The 20828-nt window shown below is 48.1% G+C and overlaps 1 protein-coding gene across 2 annotated transcripts in view; it reads right to left on the bottom strand.

The window, feature by feature from the left end:
- Window positions 1-20828, bottom strand: part of APLP1 (amyloid beta precursor like protein 1) — a 437997-nt gene that overhangs the window by 74639 nt on the left and 342530 nt on the right. The gene's annotated exons all lie outside the window — the stretch shown is intronic.

The raw sequence follows: 20828 nt of genomic DNA, 5'->3' as shown, positions 1-20828 counted from the left end.
ATGGGTCTTACATGGATTTGCATGCTCGTGGATATTCCCCATTGTCAGGCTGGGAATACTCTGTACTATAGTTTAACTTTAAAGGTAAGAACTGCTGGTCACTTGCATAGCCTGTTGCTGTCACTTTGGGTCATATTGCCCAAGCCAATTACATTCGCCCTCCTAAGCTCCACCCCGTTGGCCATTTTAAGATTTGGTCGTGCACGTAAAGTGGCAGTAGGAACTAAGAAGTGCCAGAGAGGGGAAGGAGGAAGGGTTTGCATGTGAATCCATGTTAAGACCCATGCTGGAGAACAGGAGTTACAGTTGAGTAACTTGTTCCTTTTCCAGCATGGTGTCTTACATGGATTCACATGCTCATGAATACGATTACATAGCAGTACATTTATTCAAACACGGGAGGTGGCAAGCCTCACAGAAGAATGCACTTGGAACAGACTGACCTCAAACAAACAGGTTGTGCAGCACCGCTTGGCTGACCCAGGACTCCCTGGAATCCCTGTCAACACAGTAGAATCTTGTGATGGTGTGGGTAGACTTCCAAATAGCAGCCCTGCAGATGTCGAGCAGGGGAACACCACAGAGAAGCATTGTAGTCGTTGCAATGTCTCTGGTGGAATGGGCTCTCGGCCGGCCTGGTAAGACTCTTGCATGTGCAACATAGAACTTCAGGGCAGGCACAATGTCCAGCAAATGCAATTATCTTTCAGCAGTTGAAGAAGGGGTTGCAAAGAAAACTGGCAGAACTAAAGGCTTGTTTGGATGGAAGTCCAAAGGGACCTTTGGCATGAAGGAAGGATGAGTTCGCAGAACCAATTTACCTGAGTGAAATGACAAATACAGAGGCTTACAGGAGAGAGCCTGTATCTCCCCCACCCGCCTCACCGGGGTGATTTCCACCCAGTGGAGTAACTTTGCTGAAAATGTTGGGGGGGACATGACATCTGAAGAAAAGGTGCCCCAGCCAAATGAATGGGGACAAAATGGTGGGGACAAAATGCTGTGCCATGAAAGTTGGGGGGGGACAAGCACCCCTGTGCCGCCCCCAAAATTACACCCATGTTCCCACCAAGAAGGCGGTCTTCCATGACAGAAACTTCAAGGAGGCTGATGCGTAGGTACAAACGGAGGCCCCATCAGTTTGAACAGTACCACAATGAGCTCCCACACAGGGCAGGAGCTTTAGGGAATGTTCTGAAGAGGCCTCCTTAACGAGTCTGTGTGACCTCAGGGGGAGCTTGCCTGGAACCTGCGAGTACAGGGATATGGCGGCCAGGTAGACCTTGATAGATGCATGAGCAAGGCCAGCATTGTCCAGCAAGAGCAGGCATGGGAAAAACTGCTGCACTGTCACACGCAGCAGAGAAATCGTCTGTGCCAGGCACCACACTGCAAAATGCTTCACTTGTGCTTGAAGCAAGCCAGCATAGAGGGGACCCTGGACTTGGCTAGATGCTACTTGCATTCCAAAGGCAGCGAGTAATGCCCAAATTTTATGGCTGCAGGAGCCAGGCTGTGAGGCTCTGAGACGCTGGGTCGTGGTGCAGGATTGACCCTCCTTCTCTGGAGAGCAGGTCTGGAAGTGGAAGCAGTCTGATGGCTGGAAACACTGACAGACGGAGACGGACAGAGTACCAGATCTGCCTGGGCCACACCAGTGCAATGAGGATCATCTTGTAGTGGCAACGTCGGACTGTGTTGAACATCAGAATGGTGGGAAAGTGTACAGGAAGAGGCCCTCCCAAGGGAATAAGAAGGCGTCCCCCAGATTCCTTGGCTGAGGATACCTACTGGCAAACATCTGACACTTGGTATTGGCAGATGTTGCAAAAGGGTCGATTTGAGGGAGACCCCACTCACTGAAGAGATGACACTTGCACTTGCTGGAGCTCCCATTCATGGCAGGACTGCAGCTCCTTGCTGTGAGAGTCTGCAATGGTGTTCTGAATGCCTAACAAGTGAAATGGGATTTGAAACATTTGTTGAGCAATGGCAAGTGCCCAAAGAACGTGCCATCTTGGTGTCCGATTTTATGGCATGTCGAATCTCGTCGACCTTCTTTCCGAAGAGGTTGTCACCATCGAACGGCATTGTCGACTACCTTTGTCTGCACATCAGTGTGGAAGTTGGTGGCCTTGAGCCAACCCTGGCGATGGAGGGCCACTCCATTGCCCATCTGGCAAAAACCAGAATCAGCGATGTCGAGGGCGACAGTGATCACATGGGGGGAGGCCACCTCCCCTTCCTGGAACCGGGCCAGGGCTTCAACTTTCTTATCCTCGGGCAAGAAGTTGAGGATGGGCCCCAACTTGTACCATAACTCTCTGTCATACCTCATGTGCTTCCCTGTTGCATCCAGCTGTTTACCCTCTTGTTCCAGGGGAACCATACATGAAGAAGACGGGTTGGGAGACGTCTTACTAGCAGCGGCCGTGAGCACCGAGTCTGGGTGGGACCTCAGGCACTTAGGTGCCGAGTCTGAGAACCTGGTAATTCTTTTACAAACTATCCCTTTTTCGCAAGAATGGTGTTAAGGGTCTTCATGACCAACACGACATCCTCCCAGATGTCATCCAACAGGGGGACTGAAATGATGGTCCTCTTGGAGGACTCCTGTAGTTCGAAAAAGAACATTCTTTTTCTTTTCCTCAGGCATGAGGTTGAATAGCTTCACCACCTTCGAGATTATGGAGTGGAATGACTCGATCTCGTCCGGCGGGGAGTCCCTGGAGGGCAAGGCAACATCAGGGGGTTCCCCAATCCGCAGGAATGTAGTCATCAAATTAATTGGTGCCTTGCGTACCAGTTGTGACAGTATCAGTATCTGTTTGAGTTGCTTTCCTCCACCACACCACCACGGGAGATGGTGCAAATGGCAGTGGCCTAGGGGTAAAACGGTCCGGATGAGGCAGCGTCGGCTGAGCTCGAGGAGGCCTCAGAGGAGTCCTTGTTGGAACAAGAATGGGCGCAGCGGGTAGACGCTGCTGGATCTCAGCCACCAGTGTGTGCAAAGTGGTCAAAATATCCAAAGACATATCCCCTGGTGCAGGGCCCTGAAGTGAAGGGCTAAAAGGCTGAGATGGCTGGTGCGATGGTGCCCCTTGCCAAGGTATTGGCATCATGGGATCAGGCTCCCCTTGAGCACCCTCCTGGTCAAGAGTAAAATCCCTCTGGCAAGTCCTCCTCCAAGCTGGTGGAGTGTGTCGGCGACACCTGGGAGATCCCAGAGGAGCCAGGGTAAAAACCTGGAGGCATCTCCCTCACCAAATTCGAGCTTTTAGGGAAAGAGGCAATGACTGGAGCCTGCAGAGCAGGAACAGGGGCCATCGTGGACAGAACTATTGTCGGTATAGCTGACAGAGGTCTAGGCACTATGGATACTCTGTGCATGGTAACCGTCATAGTGGCAACAACGACGGTCATAGATGAGCCCCTTGGTGGAATTGAAGCCGTCGCAGTCTTCGTAGATGTAGTCGACAATGAGGTACTTGTCGACGGGACAACAGCCCTGATGGATGAGGTCGTTGATGAGGCCAGCAATGGCGACCAGCCTTTCTCCAATCCGGGTCCTGCAGCTGCAGCGACCACCGCTGAAGAGGGAGCATGGAACGATTTTGCCTTTTTTTGGGGTCTTTCCCAGGGAAGCATCCTCAAAGGATCTTGACCTCTTTTTGTCAGAGGAAGCACACTCTTTGGACATGCTGGTTCTGAAGGCCTTCCATTCCTCGATCCATGCCACTAACCTCCTATAGCTCTCCTTCTGTTTCTTGGAGGAGAAGGCCTCGCATATCGAACATCCGTCCGCACTGTGGTCAGGATACAAGCAGTAGAGGCACCTGAGGTGCCGATCCTTGATGAAGATGTTATTCAGGCCACAGTTTTCACAGGCCCTGAAGATACTGTTTTGTGGCGTCTGCCATGGTGTTGAAGCAAAGGCCCAAGCCTAGGGCTGTGGCAACCATGAGTCGGACATCCGACGATGGATAAAGACCTCCTCCGGCAACGGGTCCCTGCCGCCGGTAGTCACAACGTGACCGAAGAAGATAAAGGATCGCAATGAATTCTGGAGAAAATAGGCACTAAACAGGAAAAAAGTTACCAGAGTTCGAGTAGCGAAATGCAAGGGCTCCAAACATGAGAATTTGCAGTAAAAATCTGAAGATGGCCATCAAAGGTGAAGCTTAGGAGGACGAGTGTCATTGGCTGTGGTATCTTTCCTTGCGTAGCTCAAACACCTGCGCTCCTATCTCCGTAATATAGTCTCTCTGAACTATTATTCCACAACTAATAAATTACCAGAACTAATCATCCAGTTTGGGATTCATCATAATTTAATATCCATCAGCCAACACGTGCTTCGACTATATGAGGTCTTCCTCTGGGCAGAAAACTGTAATCCTGTTCAGTGAGTCGGGTGCCTATTCAATAAAGTCTCCAATGATGTACTCTGTTGCCTGGGTATCTGCCTTCCTTAATTCCTCCAATCTCACATACAAGGCTTGGTTATTTCTCAAAGATGAACCTCTTCAATTATCCTTAAAGCTGCTTGTTTCCACTATATAATCTATATTGTTTCCAGAACCCTCTTAGGCCTGCACAGCAATCCTCGTGGTGTTCTAGTTGATTGGCTGGGGTAGTATGACCCAAAGTGACAGCAATAGGCTATAGAATCGAAAAGCAGTTTTTAGCTTTAAGCTGAACTGCCTTAACATTACAGAGGATTCCCAGCGTGATGACAGGGAATATTCATGAGCATGTGAATCCATGTAAGACCCCATGCTTGAGAAGGCAGCAAACTACCCCTGGGGATGCCAGAGATGATCCACAAGAGGCATTCTTGGGCCAGTTGCGCGACCCTGCAACCACAGGAAGGAAGCACACTAGGAATGGGGCAAACGTAAGCCAATAGCAACTGCACAACCCAATGCCTATGGAGCACGGTGACCTCTGAGGGTAAGCATCTTGAATAATAAACACAGAGGTCACAGTAGCAGTTCCCACAAATACAGATCAGGAACAGTGAAACAACTGAGTACAAGTCCTTCTTGCTAAACGAGTTACAGGAAATAATCACTAAGGGACTTGAAACCCAGGTCAATGATAACCCCAGTAACCCAGAAAACAATCGGCCTTTACAGGAGTGGAACACATCAGCCAGGAACAAAAACAATGGCGGCTGACATAGCTCAAGGAAGGCAGAGGCAACCACCAAGCACATTTCAGGAGCTTGGTTAACAAAAGGGGAAGCCATCCAGCAAGTCTAATGATGAAGAAAAACGGTGGTGGCATCCCAGTATGCCCCCACCAACAGCAGAGGGTGTTGTAGTGGAATCCCACAGCTCTTCTGGACACTGGCAGCTTACTACCCCATTGCACAAGACCAAGACGGTAAAATGGAGAAGCAGTGGTAAAACAATGGTTCCGGCATGGAGATTCCAGCCCATCCAATGTGGAAGACCAGGGGCCAGATTAGCGCAGCTCTGGAAGGACTTACGGCAGCCAGAAATTAAAACCAAAGCACAGGGAAGGGCAGATGACCCAGCAAGTGTAACCATACATGGTCCTAAAATGGCAGCAGTAGCAGCATTGTGGCGTTATAAAACCTCCAGTATCCCAGCAGGCATGCAGCAGAAATGAGGTAGGGCTAGGCTTTCTCCTAGATATACGCGTACAATCATGTGCTGAGGTAAGCCAGCCCTTCAATCACACATGAGGGCACCTAAACTGCTGTTTTGGTGGCCAAGCAATCGGGTTTGCCCCAAAAACCATCAATGATTCACATCGACATCCTCCTTTGCCCACAGGATGTGTAGTGGTCTGTCTAGGGCCTGGGGCTAGTCTAAACCAGTCCAACCCACAACAAGGCGTGTCGGGCTGGGCTCAAAGTGATGCAAGGCCTGCCTCGTAGTTTACCCGAAACAACGAAAAGCCCAGAAACAAAATGGCTGAGAGCGGGACTTACTCGTTAGTACCACAATGGCTACAAAAAAAGGTACATTGGGCTACTTGTGTAGTAAATCGGTTTGCACTCCTGGTGAAGCTGAATCTAAAGTACAACAGCAAACAGCTTTCTCCCCTAAAACCAATGTAGTTTGATAGGTTAGCCATAAGGTCAATATGGGACAGGGGAGCGGGGGGCTTAACCAGAATACCAGTAATTGGAGCCAAATGGTCTACCACAGGACCATACACAAACAAAGGGGTGGCATTGGCAGGGGACTTCGGCAGAAGTATCAGCAGAGCTTTAAAACTAAAGGGGAATAGAGCCAAAAGATTAGGGTTCCCATAAAATGGGACTGCAGAATGCCCCAAAAGGTAATTTGGCACTAGCACCTTCTATGGCTGAAAATCCACTACTCAAAATTAAATATCTCAAATATACTTCTTCAGTAGCATTTGCTCAGTTGCAGAGAAATAGTACAAGGCTAATTAAAACAATGCTTTTTGACAGATATATTGTGTCACAGTGCCGTCATACTCATCTCACTCATCCAGCCAGCCTGTAGATCATCAAAAACATGACATGACATGACAGTGTCTTCGTTGAACTTGAAAGGCCGTCATTGTCATTTGGGCTGACGACTGACAATACCAGAAATATTTCCCATGCATGGGATCTTCAAAGGATACAGGCCTCATTCTACACCCAAAAGAACAGCTGCCCCTACATCTTCTTCACTCTCACAACTTTCCATTCCTTTTATTTGCATACTTTGAAGGAGACATGTAACCATGAACACTTTCCGACAGCAAAGCTGGCAGTGATATCCCACTACATTGGTTGATAATAATTTGCATGTATATAGGGCTACGAACCCTCAGGCATCTGGGCGCTGTTCATTGTTACCCAGAGCGTGTGGTGCTCATTTATCGACCCCGGAAAGATGAAAGGCCGAGTTTGGCCCCGCCAGGATTCGAACTTCCATCTGCACGATGCCTAAGCGAGTGCTCTCCTCACTGTGCTATCTGACAGGCTTGATCTTTACGTGATGACAGCAGAATCCATGTTATTCCATTTCAGTCTGCCCTAAGAGTTTCAAGTCTCCTGTAGGCTGCTACAGACCAACAGAAACTATGTCATTCCAAGAAGGTGTGTTCATTCCCCCCTCAACAAATACTCAGTACTCAGCAGCGACGTTAGAGCTGCTTCAAAGGTAAATCTGCCCTACTTTAACGTAAAACAAAAACCATAAATAAGGGCAAAGATGATGGAGTGCGGTAGAAGATTGCAGATTACAGAGGAAAATGACTGTAGTTATTTCATTGCATTCCTCCTCCATAGAGAATCACATTCACTCACCACAGAGGAGACCGCGCAGGCAAATTGGTAAAGGACACGGTGGAGAGGGATCATGCTAGCCTATCCCTCTCTTTAAAGCTCCCCTTTGGCCACACTGTAATGTCTGGAAGCCCTAGGTGTGTTATTACAAACAACCAGAAAGATCGAATATTTTGGTTTGTCTCTATTGTGGAAAAATAAAATGGGTTATTGAGGACAATCTTATATGATGTGCCGATTTTAAGGAATTTAGGTAGTATGGATGCTGCCTTATTTTCCATCGTTACTGAGAAGGTCAATTGTTTATTGATGGCAAACTCCTCTAAGACGACGTTTTATAGAACACACGCTCTATGATGCCTATAATAGTACATAATGAAAAAACACACCATTTGCAAAAACTGTATAAACAACGATACAGAAATGGCCTGAAATTTCATAAAACATTCAGATTACTGAATATATGCTGACAGCGGCCAATTAGAACTTTCCCCAGTTATATTGGAACTGTATTTATAGCACTTATATTAACCAGTCCTTCTCTATTGATAATGCAATATCAGAGTCCACTTTACGGAGAAGATTGGACATACTGTAACTTTTCCAGCCGGCACACTTGTCCCATGGGAGGGTTATTTTCCTTGTGCAGATATTGAACATAAAATAGCCAAATCAAAAGGATCAAGGGCAATGGGTCCGGATGGGTTACCAAACCTGATCTCCAAGGAGATATTATTATTCTGCCATTGTGGCAGTCTAGCTTTATTGTTTAGAAACTAGAGCAGGGAAGACTAGAAACCCAAGCGCTAATACAGACTTTGTAAATTGCCTGAGGATAATGGCGTGTAAAACGGTAGTAGACAGACCGCAGCAGGTAAATGTAGTTGTGGGTATACTGCTCAATGCCCCACCGTGAGATACATGTACAATCACAAAGGTACATTCACACTGCGCAATTGTCCAACATTATTGATGCTGCGTGAGTTACAGATGTTTTGGTGCATTTCCCAAATTAGTTTATTGTTATCAGCCTGACACGTGTTTCGAGCTACATGCTCTTCATGTGAGGCTGAGTTAACGGCAAAATATGTAATCCAAATTAACACTGTACATCATTGGACATGTACCCACCAGTGTCGCAAACAGTTACATCAAGGTTGGGTAACATCATATTAACATACTTAAAAGCACAATTTTCATGAATCACATTAATTTCCTACCACGAGCAGAGAAGCCTCAGTGGGGACCCTCTCACCTCAGTGGTAGAGAAGGCCAATGACCACCAGGAAAGGGTTGAGGACCCATACCACAGTCAGAGAAGCAGGAGAGTGAACACTTTTCACCACAGTGGCAGAGAGAAGTCCACTAACCACGAGGGAAGGGTCGAGGACCCCAACCAACACAAGGGAAACCAATGAGGGAACGTCCCTCACTTCAGTGGCATAGATAAGCCCACTGAACCCAAGAGAAGGGTCTGGGACCCTGACAAAAGTATTACAAGCAATAGAGGAAGTGTTCCTCACCAGACTGGCAGCAACCAGTCCACTAGAAACCTGAAGGAAATTTGGGAGTCTGTGGAGCCTTGCAGAAAGTCACAGAATAAACCCCAGGACATTTGCGTGGAACAATGTTTACAAACTAAGGATTATATATCAGGGGAGAGGAGTCATTCCCCCTGGTGCTGTGCTAAAATATATTGGAATGTGTCTACAGTTAGGAGGGGAAGGGAGTCATTCCCCCTGGTTACATTTTGCAAAGGAACACTGCTTTGCGCCATACCACCGTGGCAGGAGATGCGAGTAAGTCTCCTAACGAAGGAACTTTCTGCTGGACTGCCTTTTCCGTTTAGTAATAGCGTGAGGGACAGTAGAAGGTTGGGATAGCAAGGTCTTTTCTTTCCTTTCATCACTTTAATAAAAGTCTAAAGCCAAAATCATGCAACCTGAGTGTCAGACTCCTCCTTTGACACCCTTACAGTGCCTATGAAAGCCCTCAGCCAAAACAAATGTTAAGTGGCATTAAGGGCATCAGTACATTCTTTCTATTCTGTACAGATCAGTAAGTTTTATTCAGCCATTCCCAAGACCTCCAAAGATGGGCAGCATTGACCAGTCTCAGGCCTGCTCATTATGAGTCCGGCGGTAGCCGTGCTGGTAAAAACGGCACGGCTGCTGCCAGAGTCATTTTCTTTCCGGTGCCCGGAAATGGGGACTTGTCGGGGCACTACAGCCCCGGTGGTCCCGGTAATTCTTCATTGCCGGTTGACAAAAAATATTGCTCCCCATTCCCATTCGAGTCCCATTGGACTCAATGGGAATGGGGTGTCTGATGCACCGAATGGTGCCGGTGCATCCGTCAAGGTCTGAGAGCGGGTGCCTTTCCGCCCCCCAGGTCAGACCTGGCGGGCGAAAAGGCACCCGCTCTCAGAACTCATAGTTTGCCAGTTCGGAAACAACGGTACCGCCAAGCTTACCGGTACCGTTGTTTCTGGACCGGCAACCTCGTAATGACCCCCATTCACTTTTGAGTTCTTTAGCTACAGTTCTCCAACCAGCCCTACACATAAGGGGTGTATCGGCCACTTTTACTCCCTAACAATACACAAATACTCCCAAATAATTAAAATAGAGAGTAGAAATACTAACAAAAATAGAGCTAGGAGCCGTTCCTCCTGCCTTCATCCACACAGCTCCATGAAGATGTTTAGACAAATAGTACACGCAGTCCCACAGGAAGAAACTCTACTATTATTACTGAATTCTCTGAAGATGTAAAACATGTACATTTTAAATTGCATGAATAACTTGGTGCAGAGAAACAATCATTACAAAATATTTCCGTTTTAAAGTTAAAACACATCTCTAGCTGCTTATTAAATACTCCCATTTAGAATGGGACTTAGTTTTTTGACACCCTAAAAAATTATTTTACTCCTAACGTTAAAACATATAGAGTAAATATCTTTTCTAGAGCAATGGCACTAACACTTTACTTTTGTATACAATTAAAACAATGTTAGCACTAGGTAAGCAGGAACCACATTAGAGAAACAATATGCAGAAAATAAGGCATTCAAAACACCATACACAGCCTTATAAAGTAATATACTACACCTTAAAAAGCCCTTTCCTAGAAAGAAAAGAGAGGGGAGTCACAGGTCCCAATGTAGTTATTTTCAGAAGACTAGGGGTATATTAAGAGTCAGAACAAGTGTAGACAAAGCCAACAAGCATTTTGTAAGTGTTTCAAAGTAGTAGAACAATTGTAGAAAGATTCGTGGCAGCCCCTCTCCCAATCTGACCACCTTAGGGAAAGCCCAAAAGAGGATCTTTAACTAGAACACTACTGATCAGGGCCAGGCAAGGGAGGGATAGGGCAACGACCTTAAACCAAAATAAATCCTATGGAGGGGGGAAAGAGAGAAGGAACAAGTATGTTTACTCACCCCTGTACTCCGATTCAATCAGGGACCACTTTGGTAGTGCCTGTAATTGCTGTGCTGCCCCCTGTGCCTCGGTTCTGATGAAGAAAGTCCAGGAGTTTGCAGGTGCAGAGGTCACTTTCGGCATCAGGATTTCGGTATGGCTAGTCAGTGGTTACGCACTCTGGTGAGATGGGTATGATCACTGGACAGCTAGACGACCCTGGCATGAAGAAAGCACCACCACAGTGCAGACGACTTGAGAGGACCAGCAGGAGCAGGGCGGAGATCAGCGATGGCCACTTTGAAGCATATGACGATCCTTGTGGTGGAAACTAAGAACCTGGGCATGCAGGGACCCTCGTCATGCTGAAGAGCTGCAACTGTAGGGAGTGGCCTCTGGTTTGAAAAAGTCAAAGGGTCTGCCGAGTCCCAAGTACCAACACGGTACAGCGACCGATGCAATGAGGTAGCCCACGAGGAAGCTAGTCAGCCCACAGGTTGGTTCTATGGCACTTCACAAGGCTTCCAAGGGGGAATCCTCAAGCAAGACTAGTTGTCCCACTTGTCCAGGGGTCGAAGCACTGATGAAGGCCCTCTGGAAATCAGTAAAGTAGCAGGGCTTCGCCGGCATGGTTAATGAAGATAAATGACGCTGGGATGTGCAGCTGCAGCTTGTGGGGGTTGAATGTTTTGGGTCAGGCAGTGTGCGATCTGCGGGTTGCACTTGGGAAGAGATGGCGGGGGACGGATGGACATGCAGGGCAGTATTTGCTGTGTGGGCACCTCCTCTGCTGCCTTCACTCTCAGTGACCACCGAGTTTGTTTGTTAATTTATTTGTAATGCGCGCCAGACCCGAGGGTATCGGGGCGCAGGGTACAGAAAAAGGTTACAAGAAACTTTCAGTTTAGGAGTTATAGTTTAAGCCAGAATTGTGAGACTTGGAAACGCTGGTACTGCTGTGCCCTCGCATGACAAGGCAGCAGTGTTGTGCGATGCAGGTGTTAGGCAACGCAGGGGTAGCGCGGGATAGTGCGAGCACGCAGCGCAGCTTTCGACCATCAGTGACCAAAAGGTAAGTAAGGCAAGGGAAGGGGGAGACTACTGCTCTCTACTGAACTTCCCGGCCTTGTGAGTACTTCCACCTAACTGCCGACATAATCGTACTCTGTCTCTGTGCCACGCTAGGATCTCCCCTACGGCATTTAGCCATACTTTGTGTTTTGTGCCTTTTTCTAGGCCCCCCTCAACTGTGGTTACTATTGTACTGTGATCTGTGTTTTGTGTCCTTTTCTAGGTCCCCTCATCTGCAGTTACTATTGTACTGTGATCTGTGTCCCTTAGGCTCTCCCCCCTCTCTAGGTTCCCCCTCAACTGTGATCTGCGTCCCACCAGGCCTCCTCCTTGTCTTAGGTCCCCTTTATTCTTGGTTACTGTTGTTCTGTGATCTGTGTCACATTAGGCTCTCGACCACTCCCTGGGGTCTCATCCTGTGTGGTCTCTGCTGTACTGTGAACTGTCCCCACTAGGCCCTCTCCCACTCTCGTGGGACCCACCCCACTGGGCGTACCGTTTGTACTGTTGAGTGTACCTGTCTGCTCCTTCTGTGTGTTCCCAACTGTGTGACCCCCCTCTGTGCATCCTGCATTGCGTGGCCCTGGGCTATGCATCTCTCCTCTCTCTTTCGCTCCCTCCTCCTCCTATTTCCTCGTAGCACCCTCTATGGTGCTTTCAGTCTCCCCTATTTTCTTCAACCCTATCCCTCTCACTAAGTCAGGAAGGAAGAAGTACAATGGGGACATTCTGGTCTCCAACCCAAACCTCCCTATCACTGATACCTACATCATTGTTTCCTACAGACAGACTCTTACCAACATCATCTTTGTTGTTCCCTCTCCAGACCTATGGCCCCCTCACATGGTCTCTGCTCTCTCTCCTTTGTCCTCCTCTCCCATTAATAGTGGCACTCAGTGGGAGGTCCTCTTGGCCCCCTTCCACTCCTCCAAGACCATCATTAGTGTCCATCTGAATGGCACTGTCTTTGCCAAAGGCCCTCAGCCCAATCTCCTTTTCAATAGGCTTCTCCCACGTATTATCAACGTCCTTCCTTCTCCTGCTACTCCTACCAACACCTCTTTGGCTCCTCAGCCACCTCCTCCTTCCATTGTCTCTCTGGCATCCTCCTCCTCCTCCTGTCTGGCTACTTTGCCACCTCCTTCTACCATCTCTGCCCACTCTCGGGCCCCTCCAACACTTCCGCAGGGCGTACCTCAAGCCTGTGCCCCTCCATGGAAGTCTTTCAAATGTGGCAACCTGCTCCATGTCTCTACTCTGAACTCTAGCTCTGCTGTCAAACACTCCTCTGACATCTTCCACCTCCTTGAAGAACTTGACCTGGAAGTCCTCGCTCTCACCAAGACATGGCTCATGGCCAGCTCTGTCACGAGTTTTGACACTCTCCCCCCAGATGACAACAAGATCCTCTCCGGACCCAGAACCAACCGTCCAGGAGGTGGGGTAGCTTTGATCTTTCCGTAGGGAGTCCCTTCTTCTGTCATTCCTGTGCAGGCCTACTCCTCCTTTGAATACCTGGTCTACAGGCTCTCCATCTCTGTGACCACCATCTACAGGCCACCTGGCCAGGTCGCTCTCTTCCTCTCAGAATGGACTGATCTCTCCTCTTCTCTCCTTGCCTCGGCCTCTCAACTTCTCCTCCTCTGAGACCTCAACATCCACCTGGATGCTTCTAATCCCTCCTCTGGGCTCTTCCGCAACCTCTGTGACACTCTTTTTCCATTCTACCCACTGGTCTAACATACACCGCTGGGCATACTTTGGATGTGCTGATCTCCTCAGACATCCCCCTCTGGAAACCTCTCACCGCTCCTCTCTCTTGGACTAAACACTTTCTGCTCTCCTCTCATCTGACATTCTCTGTCCCTAGGCTAAGCCCACCCCAGCACTGTCACCTACCTTCTCGGTCATTAGGCCCATGAACCGTGTGTCAGTGGATGCCTTTGCTGTTACTTTCTCTGCTCCTCCTACGCCTACGGCTGACTCACACTCTGACACAGCCCTCTCTAACCTGCATCTTTCCATCAACACCACTCTGGATATCCTTGCCCCTGTAATGAGAATCCGCCTGAAGCCTACCTCCAAGTGTAACTCTTGGTATGATTCCGACATCGCCTACCTGAAATGCAAGTGTGGGGTGGCTAAGAGGAAGTGGACGGCATCAGCCGCATCCTCTGACAAACTGGCCTGCCGCCTGCTCCAAAGGCCATACAGACTCTTTGTCCTGTCCAAAACGAGAGCCCACATCCAAGCCTGTGTCTCAGGCCTCCAACAACACAGCCAAACTCTTATAAAATCTGCAATGGGCTGGCCAATCCTTCTGCAGTCTCCACCTTTCTTGTTCCCTCTCAGGCCCTTTGTACTGCTCTGGCTTCTCACTTCACCACTAAACTCCCTCTCCCTCTACTTTGCTCGGCCCCCCTGTGGCCGCCTTTCCCTCTCCTCCTCCCTTTTTCTCTTTCTCTCCGACTACACCTAACAAGGTTTCTAAACAAGTCCGATCTATGAACGTGTGGTCCAAACAGGTGCTGCCCTGCTCCTCCAGAACCATCAAGAACCACATTGACACCCAGGCTCCAGCCTTGGCCGATTTCTACAATCATTCTTTTGCAACTGGAACCTTCCCCTCTCTCTTCAAACCCTCCATTGTGCACCCCTCCTTAAAAACCTTCTGCCGATCCTACCTGTATGGCAAACTATAGCTGGATTTCTATCACTCCTTTCCTGGGCAAACTTCTGGAAAGCTAGCCATCTCCCAGCTTACTCTCCACACTGAATCTGTTGGTTGTCTCCATGACCATTAGTGTCACTTCAGAGCAGCCGGAGGCACAGAAACTGCTTTCCTGAACACCCGTGAAGATCTGCTCACTAATCTCGATTCAAGCCTTCCTTCTGTCCTCATCCTCCTTGACCTTTCCTCTGCTTTTGACACAGTAAATCATGCCATTCTGATCCATCGACTCCGTGAGAACCTGTGCATCACGGATCAGGCACTAGAGTGGATGTCCTCCTTTCTCCTGGACCGACCCTCCCAGGTCCAACTTAGGTCCTTTCTCTCTACCAACTCTCTCTACAAATGTGGTGTTCCCCATGGCTCTAACCTGTCAATCCTGGCACTTCAATGTCTACTTGGTCCCTCTGGCTCACCTTATATCTACATTCTCCTCTAACATTTACTGTTAAGCAAATGACTCTTTCAGGCTCCCCTCAGCCTCCTCTCCTCTCTCGCTCATTCCTGATTGTCTATCTGCGATTCAGGATTGGTGCGCCTCCATCGATCTCTGCCTTAATGCCAGTAAGACTGAGCTCCTTCTCATTGGGACCCCTGCTCCCGCTTTCCCTCTCCCTCTGGCCGCCCTCCTTGGGCCCTCTTATTTCGCCTTTCTGTGAGGCAAAAAAAACATGGTGTCATCTTCGACTGCACTCTCTCCTTCTCTCCTCACATCACGGACCTTGTCAAGAAGGCCCACTACCAGCTGCACCTCCTCAGAGTTATTCTTCCTTTTCTCACTTTCCCCCAGAAGCTCACTGTCTCCAGGGCCCTGGTTCTATCTAGGATGGACTACTGCAAAAGCCGCACTCTCAATCTGCCTTCCTTTACTCTCCGCCCTTTGCAACTAATCCAGAACAGCACTGCAAGACTTGTCCTTGGCTTCAAGCTCACGGACCGTATCTCTCTAGCCCTGAAATCTCTCCACTGGCTCCCGCTGGCTGCAAGGATCAAGTTCAATACCCTCTGCATTGTCCACAAGGCTTTCTGGGGCCACGGCCTGCACTACATACACCCCTCTCTTCCAAAACACCTTCCTTCTCGAGCCCTTCGCTCAGCCACCTCTAACTCTCAGAGGGTCAGACGCTTCTCCACGCAGAGTGGGGGGTGGATGGGAAGATCGATCTCTGCAGGTGGTTCACTCTGAATGGCCTCCCTGACCCTCTCAAACTTGAGCTGGACCACCTGAAGTTCCGGAACCAGCTCAAGACTTCCTTTTCACCTCTGCTTTCTTTCTCTCTCTCTCCCCTGCTGACCTACCTGTCTGCTGCGCTGACTGGTTGCCTGACTACTCTCAGAGTGTCACTGGGTGTCAGGCTCCCCCATGGCCAGTCACCCCTGCACTGCCCTTGGGCCCTCTGTGCACTTAGGCACTGCAACTGTAACCCTACAGTCCCCTGCCTCCTTGCACTTACCCAGAGCCACGCTGCCCAGGCTGCACTTCCGTTTTCCCTCTTCCTGGCACATCCTCTTTCTCCCCCCCTGCACTTTACGTTCGCACTTACACGATCTGAATGACACAAGGCCTAGTAAGAGCATTTGTTTTGTCCTCCCTCTGTCTTCCCTCCTTTGTCTCGTCGCGCCTAGAAACACTTGTTTACAGGCGGTTTATAAATGACTTATATATTAAATCTAGATGGATGCACCAACGAGTTCTGGGTCTTCATCAAGATGCTCCTCTTTGGAGGGGCCTTCGCTCCAATGACGATCTGCTCAATGGCTGCCAAAGACCTACTTTTATCCAGGATTCCATACGGAGCCGTCACCAAGCCTACTAATAGTAAGGATCTGCACCTTTCAAACTGGTGGGAGCTGTCCAATCATGGACAGCCTTTGGCCACCACATCTGCCCAGCAACAGACACTTTGGCCTGGATGTAGACTGGGACCAGACAGTCACAGCCCCAACATCTGGCCACAGACACACCAGCGCTTAGACTGGGAAGGTTGGAGCTTTCCCCAAGAAAGGGCACTCCATATATGGCAAATCCGTCCCTGAGAGGGTAGAGAGAAGTCCAAAATATAAGATGGTTAAAGCACAAGACAAAATTTCGTGGCATGGCCATTTTAGAGTATATGGTACTCCAAAAGGAATTAGGAAGTAAAATGATAAAGTGCATTAGACAATTAAAAGAAACATGGTAGATAAAGATCCACTGCCACTAGCCCATATTGAACACAACATGCAAGTTACCACAAAGGTATGAATGACACATTTATGTGAACTTAAAGTACCCCTACTGCATCACAGTGTAGGGTAAAGAGTGCAGTGTAAATAGAGAATTTCACAATGGAGAATAGAGTTCACCTGCACTGTTAGCCATAGGGACTGATCAGTGCCCCTCGAAACAGATGAGATTAGCAAAGCAAGGGAAGAAAAATGGCTTCAATTTCCTTCAAATGTCAGGACATGCACAAAAGCTCAAAACAAACAGTTGGGGGATACTATAGATGTCTATGGAGGGAAAGTAACAAAATGAACATCTTTCCTAACACACCGCCAGCATGAGATGTGCTTCCAGGGGAATCGACCATTTCATGATCCGAACCTTACCTTTGGAGTTTCTTCTCCACCTCTAGATAGGGAAAATGAGACCTACTAGACCAAAATCCCTCAAAGACACATGTCTAGGCTTCATCTTGTAAGAAATGAATAGATGAACGTCGTTGCTTTTAGAAACACCTCGATACAAATTTACTCTGCAGTGGATTTCATATCTATAATCAACCTGGCACATCTCAGTAGCATCTGCTTGGCTTAACATACCTGCATACGTGCAACCTTTCATGCATGTTGTGCAGGTATTTGGGAACCCAGCACTAGAGTGTGGCCTCCAAGCCAGAGTCACACGGTGCGTTAGGAAATTAGGGGGCCTGAACTCAATGCCAGCCAGCGCCAGCTCCTACTTTGAACTCCCTGATGCTTTGATGCTTCAAGGAGCTGAGGAATTACTGAAGCAGAGGTCGTAATTTATAATACATGAGCAGGAGCTAAAACGAGCTCCTGGATAGTGGGCATCATTTAGCCGGCAGGAGTTATCCCTAGAGAACTAGGAGCTAGTACATAGCGTGCCACAAATCTAACATTTACGTGAGAACTTTGTGTCCATTATATACAACCCATGATGCTTTTAAAGTAATTTAGAGGTCTCTACCGTTTTCCTATAGACATTCCCAAATACAGAAAGTTAATGCCACATAGAAATGTTTGTATGGAACCAGATGGCCTTGGAAGCCAAAAGTAGATCCTGGTAGCTGCTGATGTCAAGCTTACCAGGCTCCTGTAGGTGAAACCTGGGAACTCAATAGCTCCCAACAATTTCAAACACTGTGAAAGGAGTTAAGTGGGCCATTGCCTACGCAGACCACTAATCCATATTCATCAAGCTACCTATCAGTCTCCAGAGCTCTTTCTCTCTCTCTATGTATGTATAGTTCTCTGCTCTGCAGGGTAAAGCAAAGAATCTGTGTGCTCTAGATCCACCCATACGTCAGGTACACATCAGTTGGGCAAAAAGACAGAGGGGGACTACATACATCAAAATAACCAGCAGTACAAGAAACCAATCTTTGTCCCATCAAATAAACTGAGGAATGCCACAAACCATCTCCCTTGAAAAATATTTGATCATGCATCATATATTTAAGTTTCCTTATACATCGAAAGATGGTTGTGACAGAAGTAACTGAAGGTAATTTTGAGACTGGGAAATAAAGCGGATCAGACGGCCGCAGTGTCTAACAGGACTTCAGTCTACAGGATTGACATGACCTGTATTATCTAGAGGCATTTAGTAGACGCTGTCCCAATTGACAGAAATCGTCATTGAAATCTGCAGAAATGTCTTCCATACTTTTGCTGAACTGGAAATTCCATAGTTACAGAGGGGAAATCTTCTGGAACTGTGCAAACATTAGAACACTTGCAGGTGATTTCCACAATCCAGGGAGAGTTCTGTGCTCATTAGAAATCTGCATTTTCTGCAAAGAATCTGGCTCACAGGTTTGGACTGACTGTAGCAATTAGTTCTCTGTGCTCTCTGTGCCTGATCACGGTCTTTGGCGACTGTGAGAAACCTGAAGGTGTTCCATCACCTACTTCTCAGTGATCTTCCATCCAGATGGCCATTGAAGGGCCATCACTTTTGGATCCCGACCCTGGGTGTGGACAAGCGAGGGATGATCACCCGAGTGGAGGGTCTCTGGGGATTGGGGAGAGAATCCCAGAAGTGAGGCATGGTATTCCCCCTTTCCCAATTCTCAATCCCGCTACTCTCCCTCAGAATTAATGGCATACTATCACTCTTATTCACCCCCCCACCATTTCCAATATTTATTGAGATGAGGAAGAAGCACCCACAAGTAATGCAGATCCGCTATGAGAACCATGCCAATAGTGCTGAGAAGAGGAAGATGACTAAGGCGGCACACTGCAATACACTACAGGCATGTCCCTCTAATGATATCAGGCAGAGACAGTCACTTGAATCCAACTACGCACACCTGCACCCTATTGAAATATGACTAAGGCAAAAAAAAGGTGGAGCTTTGGGACAGGACGTCAGGAAGCTGCCGCTGAGAAACCCGAGATGCCGAGAGTCATCCGGTGGAGAACGGAACACTGGGACGCTGACCCGTTGCATAGTAAAGCGTAGGGAAAGAGCATGGCGAGGGAGCCGTGTCTCCAAGAAGCCAGAATCTCAAGAAGGGCTCTGAAGGGTGTGCTGAATCCTGTTAAGGGCATTAAGAATGCTTGTTTCCCTGGAGTGTCTGAGGAGCAGGCGGTGAGACCCTGACCTCAGCTGTAAGAAATGACATTGTGAAAAGCATGGTGCTAACCAGTGAGCTTTTGTAAGAGTGATAAACCCGGTGCGCGTGTGGAACTGTAGCAGAGAATGAAGTAACAAAGTGACGTGCGGGCGGTGCGTTGATGAGAGCTCCAAAGTGAAGGGGCAGAGGAATGAAAGTGGACTTAACAACAGTATAAAACAAAATAGCAGCGTGCAAGCGGCACACTACTGATGAACTTTAAAGTCATATAAAATAAAGTAGTAGAATGCGGGTGATACGTTGCCGAATATTCTGAAGAAGGAAGGAAGGAACGAACAAATAAAAGGCAAAGAAGGATTAAGTAATACTAAGGTATTAGAGTGGTCGAGCATAAGAAACTATGAAACTTTGCATTCTCGAAAGCCTCTAACACTAGAAGAGAAATAGGAAGCTGTTGAGGAAGCAGTGAAAGGGGCGCTAGGCGAAAAGTGAAGTGGGAGCAAAATCCCCTAAGTGTTGAAAGGTGGTGCAACCCGAATGGAGAGAGAAGCCAGGTGAATATATTGCATTAACTGGAACAAGTATAAAGAAAAGAGCACGCTAAGTGCCCAAGGCACCTGGTTGCACGACATGTAGTGGGTGGACCGTGGGGTCCGACAACTGCGCCACGATCCGGGGGCCCATGCAAAAGAGAAAGTTGATCTTGGGGAAGGGTACCCTGAGAAGATGAATGAACTGTGTAAAATGAAGAGGCCTAAGCTTAAGGAAGGGAACAATGAGAAGCCCTACAAATATAACAAAGAGATTTTAAGGCTGAGGAAAGCAACTCTGAGAAATCTAACAAACTTTGTGGAATCCAGGAGTCTTGAGCTTGGGGAAGGGAACCTTAAGATACCTAACAAACTTTGTGAGGTGAACCGCTTTGGACAAAGGGGGTCGTGCTGGAGAAGTCTAGGGCACTTTTGTGAGTTGAGTTACTTTGAAGTGGCAGAGCAAAACCTGAGGAGAAGGCCATCTGAATCCCACTCTGTTCTTTTCTTCTTTTGGAACACTATTCTTCTTTTTGATAATCCCCACACAACATTTGCTTAGATGTGAGGGCAGGCATAGATTTGACACAGACTGGCTTTGTTTTGGGACTTAAAGACATAGATGAACCTTAGAAGCATCAGTTGAAGGAAAACCCAAAGTAGAGACAGGGCAAAATAAGCGTTACACCAACCCTGAGCTTTTAAATAAAGGTTTTCAAACTGTTCTCCTTGTGTCATCTCTTGATACCAAGCCTGTCTCACACAACAGGGGGCTTCTGTCATCAGCATTGTCAGTGCCTTCCCTCAATGTTATGCACAAGACCTCAGAGCGTCATTCCCTGGCCACAGGCTTTAGGGGGATTTAGTCTGAAGATCCCCCTGTGTCCGATTACTGTTCTCACATGCACAAACAGCTTTAGACCATATCACCGTCAGACCCTACCCTGGAGAATACTCGGGGCCACTCACAGTTCTCCAATTCTA

The sequence above is a fragment of the Ambystoma mexicanum genome, chromosome 1p (assembly GCF_040938575.1).
Source record: "Ambystoma mexicanum isolate Mex_15411 chromosome 1p, UKY_AmexF1_1, whole genome shotgun sequence".
Lineage (NCBI taxonomy): Eukaryota > Metazoa > Chordata > Amphibia > Caudata > Ambystomatidae > Ambystoma > Ambystoma mexicanum.
The sequence above is the reverse complement of the archived record's forward strand: the minus strand, read 5'-3'. Positions and strand labels throughout refer to the sequence as shown.